We start from the raw sequence: 13,627 nt of genomic DNA on the forward strand, positions 1-13,627 counted from the left end.
CTCCTTTGTAAAGACTGAAATACTGCAGATGGCAAGAGTTTTTTGTTTGGTTTTGGGGAGGGAGCTTTGGGGGGAATGGGCAGGTTTTATAATTCTGTAGCTTGCTCCTTTCCCTCCACAATACTTTTTGGAGACTCCTCTCTATTCTGACATAAAAATAAGATAGCTTATTCCATCTATTTGGCATAGGACTCCACGGTGTGGCCACAGCTTCTTCTTTTTTTTTTTCTTTTTTCTTTTCTTTTTTTGTACTTTTCTGAAGCTGGAAATGGGGAGAGACAGTCAGACAGACTCCCGCATGCGCCCGACCGAGATCCACCCGGCACGCCCACCAGGCGCGATGCTCTGCCCACCAGGGGGTGATGCTCTGCCCCTCCGGGGCGTCGCTCTGCCGAGACCAGAGCCACTCTAGCGCCTGGGGCAGAGGCCAAGGAGCCATCCCCAGCGCCCGGGCCATCTTTGCTCCAATGGAGCCTTGACTGCGGGAGGGGAAGAGAGAGACAGAGAGGAAGGGGGGGGGGTGGAGAAGCAGATGGGCGCTTCTCCTATGTGCCCTGGCCAGGAATCGAACCCGGGTCCCCCTCACACCAGGCCGACGCTCTACCACTGAGCCAAACGGCCAGGGCCACCACAGCTTCTTTTTAAAGTGGCTGTCTTCCTATCAACAGAGCTTTGACAAGGGACACGACTTCACCTGCCCTGATGTGTAGCCTCACAAGATGCTCTCCCTTCCTCTCTCCCTCCCTCCCTCTCTCTCCCTCTTTCCCTCCTTTCTTCTTCTCCCTCCCTTCTTCCCTCCCTCTCTTCCTCTTCCTCTCTCCCTCCCTCTCTCTCTCCCTCTTCCTTCTTCTCCCTCCCTCCCTCTCTCCCCCTCTTTCCCTCTCTCCCCCTCTTTCCCTCTCTCTCCCTCTTTCCCTCTCTCCCCCCTCCCTCTCTCTCTCCCTCTCCCTTCTCCCTCTCTCCTCCTCTCTCTTTCTATTTCTCTCTCTCTCTCTCTCTCTCTCACTGCAACAGGAAGCTACTCTCTCAAGTGGTGGGAGGTTTTAACTTTAAAAGATACTGTCAGGTTGCCAGGAGAACATGAGGGACCCATTTCTTCACATATCTGCCCAGTCTTGATATTACCCAATTTTATCATTTTAACAGAGGTTGCACGGCTGGTTCATTATTGCTTTGGCTTATGTATTCTGGGTTGTTGCATTTTCCTAGTGAAAATGGGCATCTTTTCTTCACTTTTATATTTGCTTATAAAAGATGCTTCTTTTCATATAAACATAACGAGCGTAAATAAATGTGAAATGAAATACAAAAATAGGTTTTTCTTATTTAATTACCCGTTTCAATTTCGTTTGACCTTTTCCCATTGGGACGTCTGTCTCCTCTTTGTGGACGCACGGAAGTGTATCTGTATCTTGGACTCTCATTTTCAATTTTCTAATCACAGACATTACCTACTGCAAATCTCATCACCGGTGAAACGCCACACGAGCATTTCTTTAGCCTGTTTTTCATGGTGTTTGCTCTGGCCATCTTGCTCCGGAAGGCCTTTGCCCGGAGGCCGCAGGAGCGCCTCCCATATCTTCTCTGTCTCCGGGTACTCTCACACTCCCCTTCGTACCCCTGGGGCATCGACCCTTCGAAGCAAGACCACACACCCACCCAGCGGACCCGGGGTCGCCCTCAGCTGGCACTGGCACGCCTCAGTCCCGTCCGCCAGGTCGGCGACCCTCACCCATCTGCTCACACCGCCCCCGCCCCCCACAGAGCCTGGAAGCCCAGCAGCAGCACGGACTTCACCCGCGGGAGCCCCGTGTGCTTCCCGCACAAGCCCTGCTTCCCGGGCGCTCCCGCAGAGCCGGCAGCGGGAGGGGCGGCCGCAGGAACCTGAGACATCTCGGCCGGTTCGGTCACAGCCCGGACAGTCTTCCCCTGAAGGGGCCCTGGACCCTGTAGGCTGCCAGGGCGGCACTCGGCTACCCCCCAGGCTAAACACTCAACCCCCACAACCAAGCCCGCTTCCTGCCGGAGCCGAGCAGCCCCCTCCCACCGGAGCAGCTGTGAGCTCCATGACGACTGCCCACTCCTCTGACACCCGGCCAGCTTTAGACCAGGCACCCTGTCCTCAGGAGCGACCGTGTCCTCCGTCAAAGACCTACTCATTTGTCAGAAAATAACCTGAGTTATAACCCCAGACGTCCGAGCCTTAAACAGAAAGCTTAAGGCAGGGGTCCCCAAACTAGGCCACATGCGGCCCCCTGAGGCCATTTATCCGGCCCCCACCACACTTCCGGAAGGGGCACCTCTTTCATTGGTGGTCAGTAATGAGGTGTTCATTGACCATCTCATTAGCCAGAAGCAGGCCCATAGTTCCCATTGAAATACTGGTCAGTTTGTTGATTTAAATTTACTTTTTCTTTATTTTAAATATTGTATTTGTTCCCATTTTGATTTTTTACTTTAAAATAAGATATGTGCAGTGTGCATAGGGATTTGTTCATAGTTTTGTTTTTTTTTATAGTCCGGCCCTCCAATGGTCTGAGGGACAGTGAACTGGCCCCCTGTGTAAAAAGTTTGGGGACCCCTGGCTTAAGGGGTAGGGGGGACCCAGGGCTGCCGCACCTACGCAAGCCTGCCTCCCGGAGCGCCCTCCTTCTTGCGTGGGTTTTCGCTGTCACACGGGTGTGTGCGCAATGGCGGCTCTTCCCCCAGGGAACAGGGTGGAACCCCAGACAAGGGTGGGGGGAGGCGGAGAGGGTACGAGGAACATCAAAGGAGTGCAACGTCTTTGGACCAGGACACCCGGGAGATGGGCTGGGTCTCCCTGGTCGGGACACTGGCCAAGGGCAACGGGCGTCCCACGGCCCCACCGGGCTGTCCTGTTTCACCCGTCTGGGGAGGAGTAGGCGCTCGCCCCCCCAAGAGAAAGGAGTCGTGGCCGCGATCTAAACAACTGGGGCTCCTGCAGTGGAACAGGACGGGGAGGAGACCTCGCTGGGTGGATAACGGAGCGCGCACCCAGGAGAGGAACAGGACGGGGAGGAGACCTCGCTGGGTGGATAACGGAGCGCGCACCCAGGAGAGGAACAGGACAGGGAGGAGACCTTGCTGGGCGGGTAACGGAGCGCGCACCCAGGACAGACCTGTGGGGAAACGGGACTCGGGAAAGGGCAGACACTTGCCAGCGGTCCTGTCACCACTTCCATCAGGCAGGCGGAGGTTTGATACAGGGAGCTCCGGGGGGGGGGGGGTGGGGGGGGGGGGGGGGGCTGGGAGGCGTTTCTAGGACGTTAGGGACGCGGGGGACATTGGAATCCACAAGTCAGTCCGTGTGGTGTCATCTCACAGGTGGACAAGGAGCGCACCACCTCCTCCTCATCATCCCAGGACCGCACCCGGGCTCTGGCCCTCCCCGCAGGGTGAGACCCTGGGTAGATCCTGCCTCTCTCTACAGCGAGGGTGTTGGACCAGAGGGTCCCTAAGGTCGCCCGCCTCTGAAGTCCCCAGGAACAGACCTTCTGTCTGTAATACAAGAAAGGCATACAGGTGCCCCTTTGGAGAGCTCAGCGAACAGAAAAAGACATCTGGGTCCAGTTGCTGCCGTTCCCCGAGCAACTGGCCCACGCGGGACGCAGGGATTGTGCCTTTATACATCCAGCCAAGGTTAGAGAGCTCCCACTTCACAGACAGGGAGCCCCGTCCCAGGGACCCCGAGTAGCTTTCACGCTGATAGATGCTGTTAGGGTCACCGACCTGCGGGATGTCAACGCGATGACCCGAGCTGAGTCCTGCCCCGCGTCCATGCTGTCTATACAGCTGACCCTGGACAGTGTCGCTCACTTAAAAAAAAAAACATCACACCTGCGGGACAGGAGCCCAAGGAAGGCTCCAGGTCCACGCCACGCTGCTCGCGGGCGGAGGGAGACGCTGCTTTGCCCACCGTGGTTCCCGCTCCGGGAAGAAGGAGGGTGTCGAGTTGGGTTACACCCGAGGGAGCGCTTCCTGGGCGCTGGGTCCCAGGTGAGCCGTTGATGTGATTTTTACACGCTCGTATGAGACCGACACCTGGCAGGACGGGCGCTTCTTGTCCTCGCTAAAAGTGCCAAGTGATTTTATGGAAAGAGGCTTTACCGTTTTTAAAGGACTCATCTAGAGGGGGAAAAAAAATATCAGACTTTTTAATAGACAAGCACAGCCATTTCGTCTACGGGAAGTAAATATTGTCCAGACCACCTACGTGCCCCGGCCTGGTCCCCGATACGAGGAAAGCCACAAGCCACAAGGGGCCCCCCATGGGACGCGCAGGACGATGGACAATCAGACTCTCTCCCTACAGGTAGGGGAGCAGCGCAGGTTCAAAGAACAGACAGCTCCCCAAGTTCCAGTCCAGGGGGAATGAGGGAATGGGTCTCACACCGAAGTCCTGGGGAACGGAGGTTCACTGAGCAACTCCCACAGAACACTGAGCAGCCTCGGGAGAAATAAAAGCGCCAGCTGCCTCCACCTGCCCTGCCGCCCTCTCCCTTGTCCAGCCCCGAAAGCCAGGGAGGAGGGGCGGGGGGGAGGGAGGCAGGTGCAGAGGGGGCCGCGGGCCAACCATCTTCCCGCAACAGCGCTAAGCCACCGGTGCCCCAGGGGTGCTAGACCCACACCCAGGCTTGCAGCTGGCATTCTGGCCCGAGGCTTAGCTGGCTTTCTGAAGGCAGGAGCCTCTCGGCGAGGTGACAGGAGGGAGGGCCGGGTGGCTCTGCCCACAGAGGTCGGGGCGCTGCGAAGCCTTGGCTGGCAGTGCCCCCCCCCCCCAAGCAGAACGGGATGTCAGGGCAGCCGGGTCCTTTCTGAAGCACTTCGTCTATTCTTCCCTCCCGCCGGTCACCCCGTGACATCTCCCACACCTGCCCCTGAGCACACAGAAGGGACAGTATCTCTGCAGAACGGGGAGACACGTGGACCGGCTGCCTCCCTCTGCCCGGGCACCCATGAAAGCAGCGGGCCGTCCACCTCGTGGCGGAGCCCATCTGCCTGTGCGCAACCAGACTTCTCTCTGCAGTTCCTCGTCCCAGCACAGAGTAAACAGAGGGAGGTGTTCTTTGTTTTCCTTTCCCACTGTCTACTTAGAAAACATGTTGTTTTTTAACTACCATGTTTTGGGGACTGCGTGCCTTTTCCCAGAACATCTCAGGTTAACAAGTAGGCACTGGATGTTTAGCTGATCTTGTTTATGGGACCACGAGACATTCAGTAACCTCTATGTACACTCTGCACTACTAACGAGGTAAGAGGTCATTGGAACATTTAGAATTCCACTGTAAACATCCAAGATTGTCAGGTGAAGGCCCTCCCGCCTCCCTATCAGAAGATGTTTGTGATTCATCTAGGAATAACATCAGCTCTGCAAGAAAGAGGATACTTGCTTCTTCTTAGCTTCTGCATCCAAAAAAAAAAAAAAAAAAAAAAAAACCCACAAAAAACCCTCACCAACGTCCTGGTCTTTCCTCGAGTGAATCAGGCCACTCTCGGACAGCTCCCCACAGTGGACCCCCCTGAGCACGTCTAGCCTGAGCCTCTATGGCAGTGAATGTCCTCACTATACCCCTGATGACGGAGTTATGGATTACAGGGGGAAGTTATCCCTGAGGACAGGCAGTGAGCCCAAGGCACGCTGTTTTTCTGTTATGACATTCCAGATTGCATGTTCGTGGTTTAAGCTCCGGGGTAGCTTTCTCACGAGGATGTCAGCTCTATTCCAACAGAGGCTCCGTGGTTCATTCAGCTCCGGGGACGCAGCGGGCGCTAGACGAACACACCGATGCGTGTCCTGAACGCGGCTCCCGTGTGACTGCCTTTCATGACGCGTCTGGAATCCCAACACCTCTGGATTCACTGACAAGCGGGAATGTATTTTTTAAAAGTGGGACAAAAGGACTTTGGTTAAGCTAGCAAATGATGAGGTGAGTGTGGTCTCAGTTCACGCCCTTTCTCATTGGCCTTCCTCAGTGTGGAGTATGCAGGGAAACACGCGTGTCTGAGGGAGTGTGACACGTGTTTTCTTACTGGCTTTACCCTCCATAGAGTTCACCTCTAACATAAAGAGCATCCATTGCTTTAAAAGTGTTCTTTAGGAATTAGTAGTTTGATTACATTTGAATTATCAAGGAAAAGCACATCCTAACTTCCTGCAGTCGTGACTCGATCTCTGATCTCTGCATGGAGAAGGGTCCAGGAGTTTCCCCGTAGTGTTCACCGCCATCCAGGCAACTCAGGGGTATCCATTCTTACGTTCTTTTAAAAACTCAAATTAGTAGAAGTTGGCAGGCAGCTCAGAGCAATAGGTGATCTTCTAAGTTCCCTCCGTGATGAAAAGAAAGCTCGTTCTTTCTGCGTGGACTCCGGGAAAGTGACTTGAAGTGTATTGATAAAAGGTCATACTCAGGACAACTCTTAAATATAACATCAGAGGAAAGGGAGTTTGACTTTCATTCACCTCGGACATAACGATTTGGACCGTGACCTCAAGAAGTGCTGTGAACAGTGAGCTGGTTCCATGCCAGGAAGTTGGGACGCTCCAGTGACCAAAGGCAGAAGTCATGCCTTATCTGTCTGTGTGTCCGGGTCCGCCCAGGGTTGGCGCAATGGTGAGAAGACCACAGGTCCTAACTGGGGAGTTATTAATGAAATAAAATTGAATTTCAAGGGCAGGGAAAACAAAGTTCATTTCATTCTATGACTCATATCCCAAGTATCCTATACTTTTTTTTTTTTTTTTAACAGAGCCTGATATCCCTTATTTTCGATTTATCTTTCCACGAGGTATGGACAATGGGGTGACATGAACAAAGGGGGTCCGTGCAATGGACTCTGTGTAAGCACATGAGGAATTTATGACGGTTGACCATTTTGAACCGTCAGCTAGGTGACTTCCTGAAACCTCAAACCTTAAAACTTAAATAGAGGGAGTCGGAAGGGATACTGAAACAGGGTAACCTTAGCAGGTCAGACTTCGCCGCCGTGTGTGGGTCCGCAGAGGAGTGTTGGTCTGGACTTTGCTCGTTCAAGTTGAACCAATAGCCCTTGACCGTTTTTACCTCTCTGGATGTAGAAATCAGCATTGCAAAGTGATTTTGAGGGGGTGTAGATGCTGTCTGCAAAGGTGATAAACTTGGCGTCCTTTGGAAATAGGACGCACAGCCCTCTATTAGTGTATACTCCCTCTGTTTTCCAGCCGAGCGGTAGCTATCCTTCAAGCTGCCGTGTAATGACTCTACTATGTCCACCCAAGATGTGACCCTCAGAGTCAGGACTTAGCCGTACAGCCTAGGACTTGAGTGGCAAATCAAGTAACAATCTCGGCACGAGGAGGTCCAGACTAGTGGCTCTCAACCCGGGAAGATTTTGCACGCACCTCGCGCACCCTGGGCATTTGGCAAAGTCGGGAGTCAGTTTTGGTCTTCACCCTGGGGTGTGTTGCTGGTATCTGGTGGGTAGAGGCCGGGCATGCTGCAAAACATTCTTCAGTGCACAGGACAGCCCCCACCACAAAGAATAGTCCCCCCGCCCCAAGCGGCAGTGGCACTGAGGGTGAGAAAGCCGGGCTGGGTCCCGCCCACCACGGTCAGCGTCCCGCCCACCACGGTCAGCGCCCCGCCCACCACGGTCAGCGCCCCGCCCACCACGGTCAGCGCGCACGCGTCTGTCCGCCTTGTGTTTGCTCTGCAGACGCTCCGATTATTTCTTCCTCGTGGCAGGAATGGAGGCTGCCATTCCTTCGCCTGGGTTTTGTGTGTGCCCGGAGTGTTAACAGCCAGCAGGGAGGCTGCCACTCCTTCGCCTGGGTTTTGTGTGTGCCCGGAGTGTTACCAGCCAGCAGGGAGGTTGGCATTCCTTGATGAGCTGCGCTGGGGCCAGCACTCCAAGTTCACCTGCACCAGCCTGTCCGCCCGAACACTTACCAAGTGAAAGCAAGAGTCATGTGAAGACGCCTTGACTGCCCCCACCCATCGACCGGCTGAATTCTGAAGGAACCCGCGAGGCCCCGCTAGAACTGGCGCCTGCCCCGCTGGACAAGCAGCACACGTGTCACGCAGCACACGGGCCCCTCTTGTTCCTTCCGCGCCCCCCTCCTGGGAGCGCCAGCCTGGTTAAGAGATCGTTCACCGCAACCACTCCCTCCCAACGAGAAGGAACACCGGCTTGCGCCAGCCTGGCTTGGGGGAGGGGGGGAGACCGCTGCTCCATTCTGCGGACTCCTTTCTCCGGCGGCAGCGTGCCTGCCCTCGGCTAAGAACGTGTTCAGTGGTGTGAGTTGCAGCGGCGAGCGGTGTGCAATGCCTGTTTCTTTTTTTTTTAATTTTTATTAATTTTAATGGGGTGACATCAATAAATCAGGGTACATATATTCAAAGAAAACATATCCAGGTTATCTTGTCATTCAATTATGTTGCATACCCATCACCCAAAGTCAGATTGTCCTCCCTCACCTTCTATGTAGTTTTCTTTGTGCCCCTCCCCCTCCCCATCCCCCTCTTTCCCTCCTCCTGCCCCCCCCCCAACCACCACACTCTTGTCCATGTCTCTTAGTCTCGTTTTTATGTCCCACCAATGTGTGGAATCCTGCAGTTCTTGTTTCTTTCTGATTTACTTATTTCAATCCGTATAATGTTATCAAGATTCCACCATTCTGTTGTAAGTGATCCAATGTCATCATTTCTTATGGCTGAATAGTATACCATGGTGTATATGTGCCACATCTTCTTTATCCAGTCTTCTATTTTTTTTTTACAGTGATTAAAACCTTTAAGCAAACTCTTGGCCAATACAACAAGAATCCATAAAAGAGTAGTGTCCTTAACAAGTTCACCAAGTCTAAGTTGGCCCCAACTCCATGCCAAGTCCCTGATAAATGCAACCCAACCCCAATTCAGTCTGTTAGGTGCAATGCCTGTTTCTACTTCACAGCTCTCTGAGACAGTGGCGTTTGTGCTGAGGTTGTACGTGATTGCACCTCACGGTTGAGCAGAGGGACAGGGAGGCCCTCCACCCGGCAGGGCTCACCGCATCACCAAGTCTTGGTGTTAGAGTTGGGGACCTCCCCACCCACCAGGGCCCCGTGCTTGAAGGAAGCTACCAGAGCCTTGGAACAGCTGCACCCCTGTGGGCTGTTCCCCTGGCATTTGGGCAGAACAGGTGACCGAGGGTCCGCTTGGAATGAGAGGCCAGTCAACATGAAAACAAACCTGGTTGTGAGTTTGAGTTCAACAGCAACGTGTTTGCCTGTAATTTACGTGACTCATAAAATACAACAGTTTCCTGAACTGTCGAGTCACGCCTATCATAGCGCCTGGTGTACGCGGGTGCTCCATAAATGTTTGTTGAGTGAATGAGTGAGTTCAGAACTGGGTGGGGCCTTGCTGCAGCTCACCTTTCACAGAGAGAGAGCTGGACCAAGAGGACTCAGGGAGACAAGATAAGTGTGGGGCGTGGAGACAGTGCTCAGTAAACATTAACCATTCTATTGCTCTTGACGCTGCTGTTACCCGTGTTTCAGTTTCAGGATCGTTGCTGTCCAGCACCATCCACCATGAGCCACGTTTGGTGGCTGTCGGGCACATCACATGTGGCTTGTCCAAACTGAGATGTGCTATGAGTGTGCAATGCACACTGGGTTGTGAAAATGTGATACAAGAGAAATACAAAAAAAAAAATCTCCATACGTTTTAAAATTACACACGTTGGAATAGACATATTTGGGGTCTATTGCATTGAACAGAATATAGTAAAATTAAGACCCCCACTGCCCCCCATGGACCCTCGTTTCAGAGACACCCTCTCAAATAATGACAAGCGGCAGTGGCACTGAGGGTGAGAAAGCCGGGCTGGGTCCCACCCACCACGGTCAGCGTCCCGCCCACCACGGTCAGCACGCACACGTCTGTCCGCCTTGTGTTTGCTGAACACACAATGGCTTTAGGGACAAGCCACTAGCTGAACAATGGCTTTAGGGACAAGCAAGTAAATAGTCCCCTTAGAGGGGTTTGTGAGAGTTCTGTTTACTGACCGCCTTTGTTGGAATAAATTGGCGATAAATATGCTTCTCTTAAAGGAGAGGGGACGCCTGACCTGCGGTGGCACAGTGGATAGATAACGCGTCGACCTGGAATGCTGAAGTCACCGGTTCGAAACCAGGGTTTGCCTGGTCAAGGCACATATGGGAGTTGATGCTTCCTGCTCCTCCCCTTTTCTCTCTCTCTCTCTCTCCTCCCCTTATCTAAAAATCAATAAATAGCATTTAAAAAGAAAAGAGGGGGGAAAATAATCATTGTTGTTGAGCAAGTCTATCATCTCTTATTAAAAACCATCCTTATTCTTGGTTTGTCGAACGGTACTGAAAAAGGTGCCCTGTTTGGGTAAGTAAGACGAGGAGGCTGTTACAAAAGGTCTTGCCTGCGTGTCTGCGTTTGGATCATTTCAGTTTGCTTCCTGAAAACAAAGTTGAGATGTCTTATGACAGTCACAAGTACGATTCCAGAGAAATCGTGAAGTTCCCATGAGGACGTCGTTCACCAGGGCAGGAGAGACGGCTATCCTAGCAAAGGCCCAGCAAACGGGGGCTGCCACAGCTCAGCGGGAAACCCAGCACTGAGCGTCCACCGCAGGGAAGGTTCTGGTGGGTGGGGTCCTGGTCCCGACTCCAGGTCCAGAGTGATTGCTCCCTAAGTCATTGTACGCATGGCCAGCTCCAGGGGGCTGTCCTCCTCAGGGTAGAGGGTTATGCGGTCCTGGGGGGTTGTTAGGCAGAGGGACGTCTCTATGAAAAAGGCTCGAAAAGGAAGAAATCTAATCCGTTCCATCACAATGGTTTTTAAATGAAAACCGTATTGGTGTACTGGATCCAGACTGCTGCTTTTCCGTGATCGGAATCGGCGTCAGAGAGCTCTGGGCGCATGCACCCATCTATGTGAGAAGGGGTTAATCTCCAGACTATATGAGAATTCACACACCTCGACAAACAGTATTAAAACAGACACATAACTCAATGAAATCATGGGCAAAGGGATTCAGAGATTACTTTTGTCCAAAGGAAGACATTCACGTGGCCCACAAGTACGGGAAGAGACGGCGCCCGATGTCAGTGAAAACGCCACACGTAGAGCCGCGGTGAGACAGAAGGAGCACCGCCCTGACCTCTTCGAATCGACATGACCGAGAGACGAAGAGAACATGTGATGGCTGGGATGTGACGAAAGGGAACTCTTGTACCCTCCTTGGGTGGGAATGTGAATGAGCCAGCCCTTATGGAAAACAGTTGAGGGACAGCTTCTCAAAAAGTTAAATATTAGAATGTCCTGTGAGCATTCATCCCACGCTGGGTGTCACTCCCAAAGAAACTCCACGAGAGAGCTGCCCTCCCACATGCGTGACGCCGTGGTTCCCAACAGCACGGAGATGGGCAACAACCTAAGTGTCCGTCTGTGGATGAAGGGACCAAGGAGGTAGCAGTGGGGGCCCTGGCCGGTTGGCTCAGCGGTGGAGCGTCGGCCTGGCGTGCGGGGGACCCGGGTTCGATTCCCGGCCAGGGCACATAGGAGAGCGCCCATTTGCTTCTCCACCCTCCTCCTCTCCTTCCTCTCTGTATCTCTCTTCCCCTCCCGCAGCCAAGGCTCCATTGGAGCAAAGATGGCCTGGGCGCTGGGGATGGCTCCTTGGCCTCTGCCCCAGGCGCTAGAGTGGCTCTGGTCGCTGCAGAGCGACACCCCTGAGGGGCAGAGCATCGCCCCCTGGTGGGCGTGCCGGGTGGATCCTGGTCGGGCTCATGCGGGAGTCTGTCTGACTGTCTCTCCCCGTTTCCAGCTTCAGAAAAATACAAAAAAAAAAAAAAGAAGGTAGCAGTGGGATATTAGTCAGCTGTTAGAAAAAATAAAAAGGTGGCATTCCTACTATGTGCAGCTACGTGGGCGGACCTGGAGGACATCGTCCAAAGTGAAACAAGCCCGAGAGAGAACGACATAGACTGTATGGTCCCACTTAGGTGTGGAATCTTTAAAAGGAAGAAGGTGAGCTTGTCGAAACAGAGCCGAGTTGTGGGTGCAGGAGCTGCGGGGTGAGGGACGCGGGGAAGCAAGGGTCCAGGGGTGCTAACCCGCGGTCGGAGGATGAACAGTGCCTGGTGACCCAACGTACCGCGTAGTGACTGTAACTAATCACACTGCGCTGCGTCCCTAAAGCTTGTGAGGAGTGTATGTAGATCGACGTGTTCTCAGCAGGCGCGCAAAACCGCGTGTGGTTTTGGTCTAAGAAAAACCTGTGTGCCCTCTCACCTGAACACGTGCGATGACGTCACCAGACAATTCTACATCAAATAAAAGTTTATCGGCATGTTCATGAGCTCGGAAAAATACCCCACCGGGGAGGAGAAACTTCTGTGGCATCGGTTTCTATCTCTTAACGCACAGACGTGTGGCAGGCAGTCCATCGTGTGTGTACATTATAATCAAGCAACTAATCAGTTGTTGGGGGAGGTGTTCCTAAAACGTCTTTTGCTAACAGGGCTGATGAGCAAAACAATTCAGCTCCTGCCAGCTTTCGGGCCGTGAGGAGGGTCAGATGGCCGAGGTCGGGGCGATGTGTGACTGGTCGGTGGCACCCTCTGAGAGCCAGGCCAGGGCCCGGCACGGAATGTGAGCTGTGAGCGCCGAGGAACAGTTGGCAAGGTTTAGGTAAACACAGCTGGGTCTGCCCCGTGGCCTTCGGGCGACCTTGAACGTGACTGCCGTTTACCTTTGGAAAGGGGCATGTCCGTCTTGGTAGCACAGCAGGACCTTCCCTGGTTGGTGCCTTTAAAGTGGTTTCTGTCTGTTTGTTTTTCTGTTAACAGACTTTCGGGGAGCCAGCAGAGTAGAGGGGTTGAAGGCATCTCTGTGCAGACAGACCGGGTTCACACCGGGGCTGCGGCTCTCGCTGGCGTGGGACCTTGGGCAGGCTCCAGGGCCAGATTCCTCAGCCCGGTGAGTGCATGAGAGTAGGCCGGGACGCACCGCGGGCTGCGCAGGATGGACCGTTCGCAGCAACCGCCCCCACCTCCACCCCGGCCCTGGAGTGGTCGGGTAAAATGCAGGCGCAGTGGATGCAGAATGCCAAACAAGCTGGAAAAGTGACCTAGAACCGATTTCTCTTCTTCGGAACAGCTGAGAATTCAGAGAGCCTGAGACGGGGACGGCGTGCAGGGAGAAGCTGTCTGGGAGACGTGAGCTGCCTCTTCCTTCAGGAAATCCGGGCTGTTCGCAGAGATGGCCTGAGCAAGCCGTTCCTGCACCACACCCTGCCAGGCTCTCTCTCCGTTTTCTGTTAGCAAATAGTTCCCACACTTCCCACTGGGACTCTCGCCGCAGACACAAGTGACCCTGTGTCTGCCCGGCTGCGGCTGGACGCTCTAACTCCCCGGACCAGGAAGGCACGCTTCAGTGTGATGGGCTGGGTGTTCGAATTCTCATATGAAGCAGAAATAAAACCCCCAGACCGTGGTCCCCTGAATTCAGAGCCACTGCTGTTCGATCCTTTCTTTTTTTTTTTTTACAGAGGCAGAGATAGACAGGGACAGACAGACAGGAACGGAGAGAGATGAGAAGCATCAATC

This window comes from Saccopteryx leptura, chromosome 12 (genome assembly GCF_036850995.1).
Source record: "Saccopteryx leptura isolate mSacLep1 chromosome 12, mSacLep1_pri_phased_curated, whole genome shotgun sequence".
In the NCBI taxonomy this organism is placed as follows: domain Eukaryota; kingdom Metazoa; phylum Chordata; class Mammalia; order Chiroptera; family Emballonuridae; genus Saccopteryx; species Saccopteryx leptura.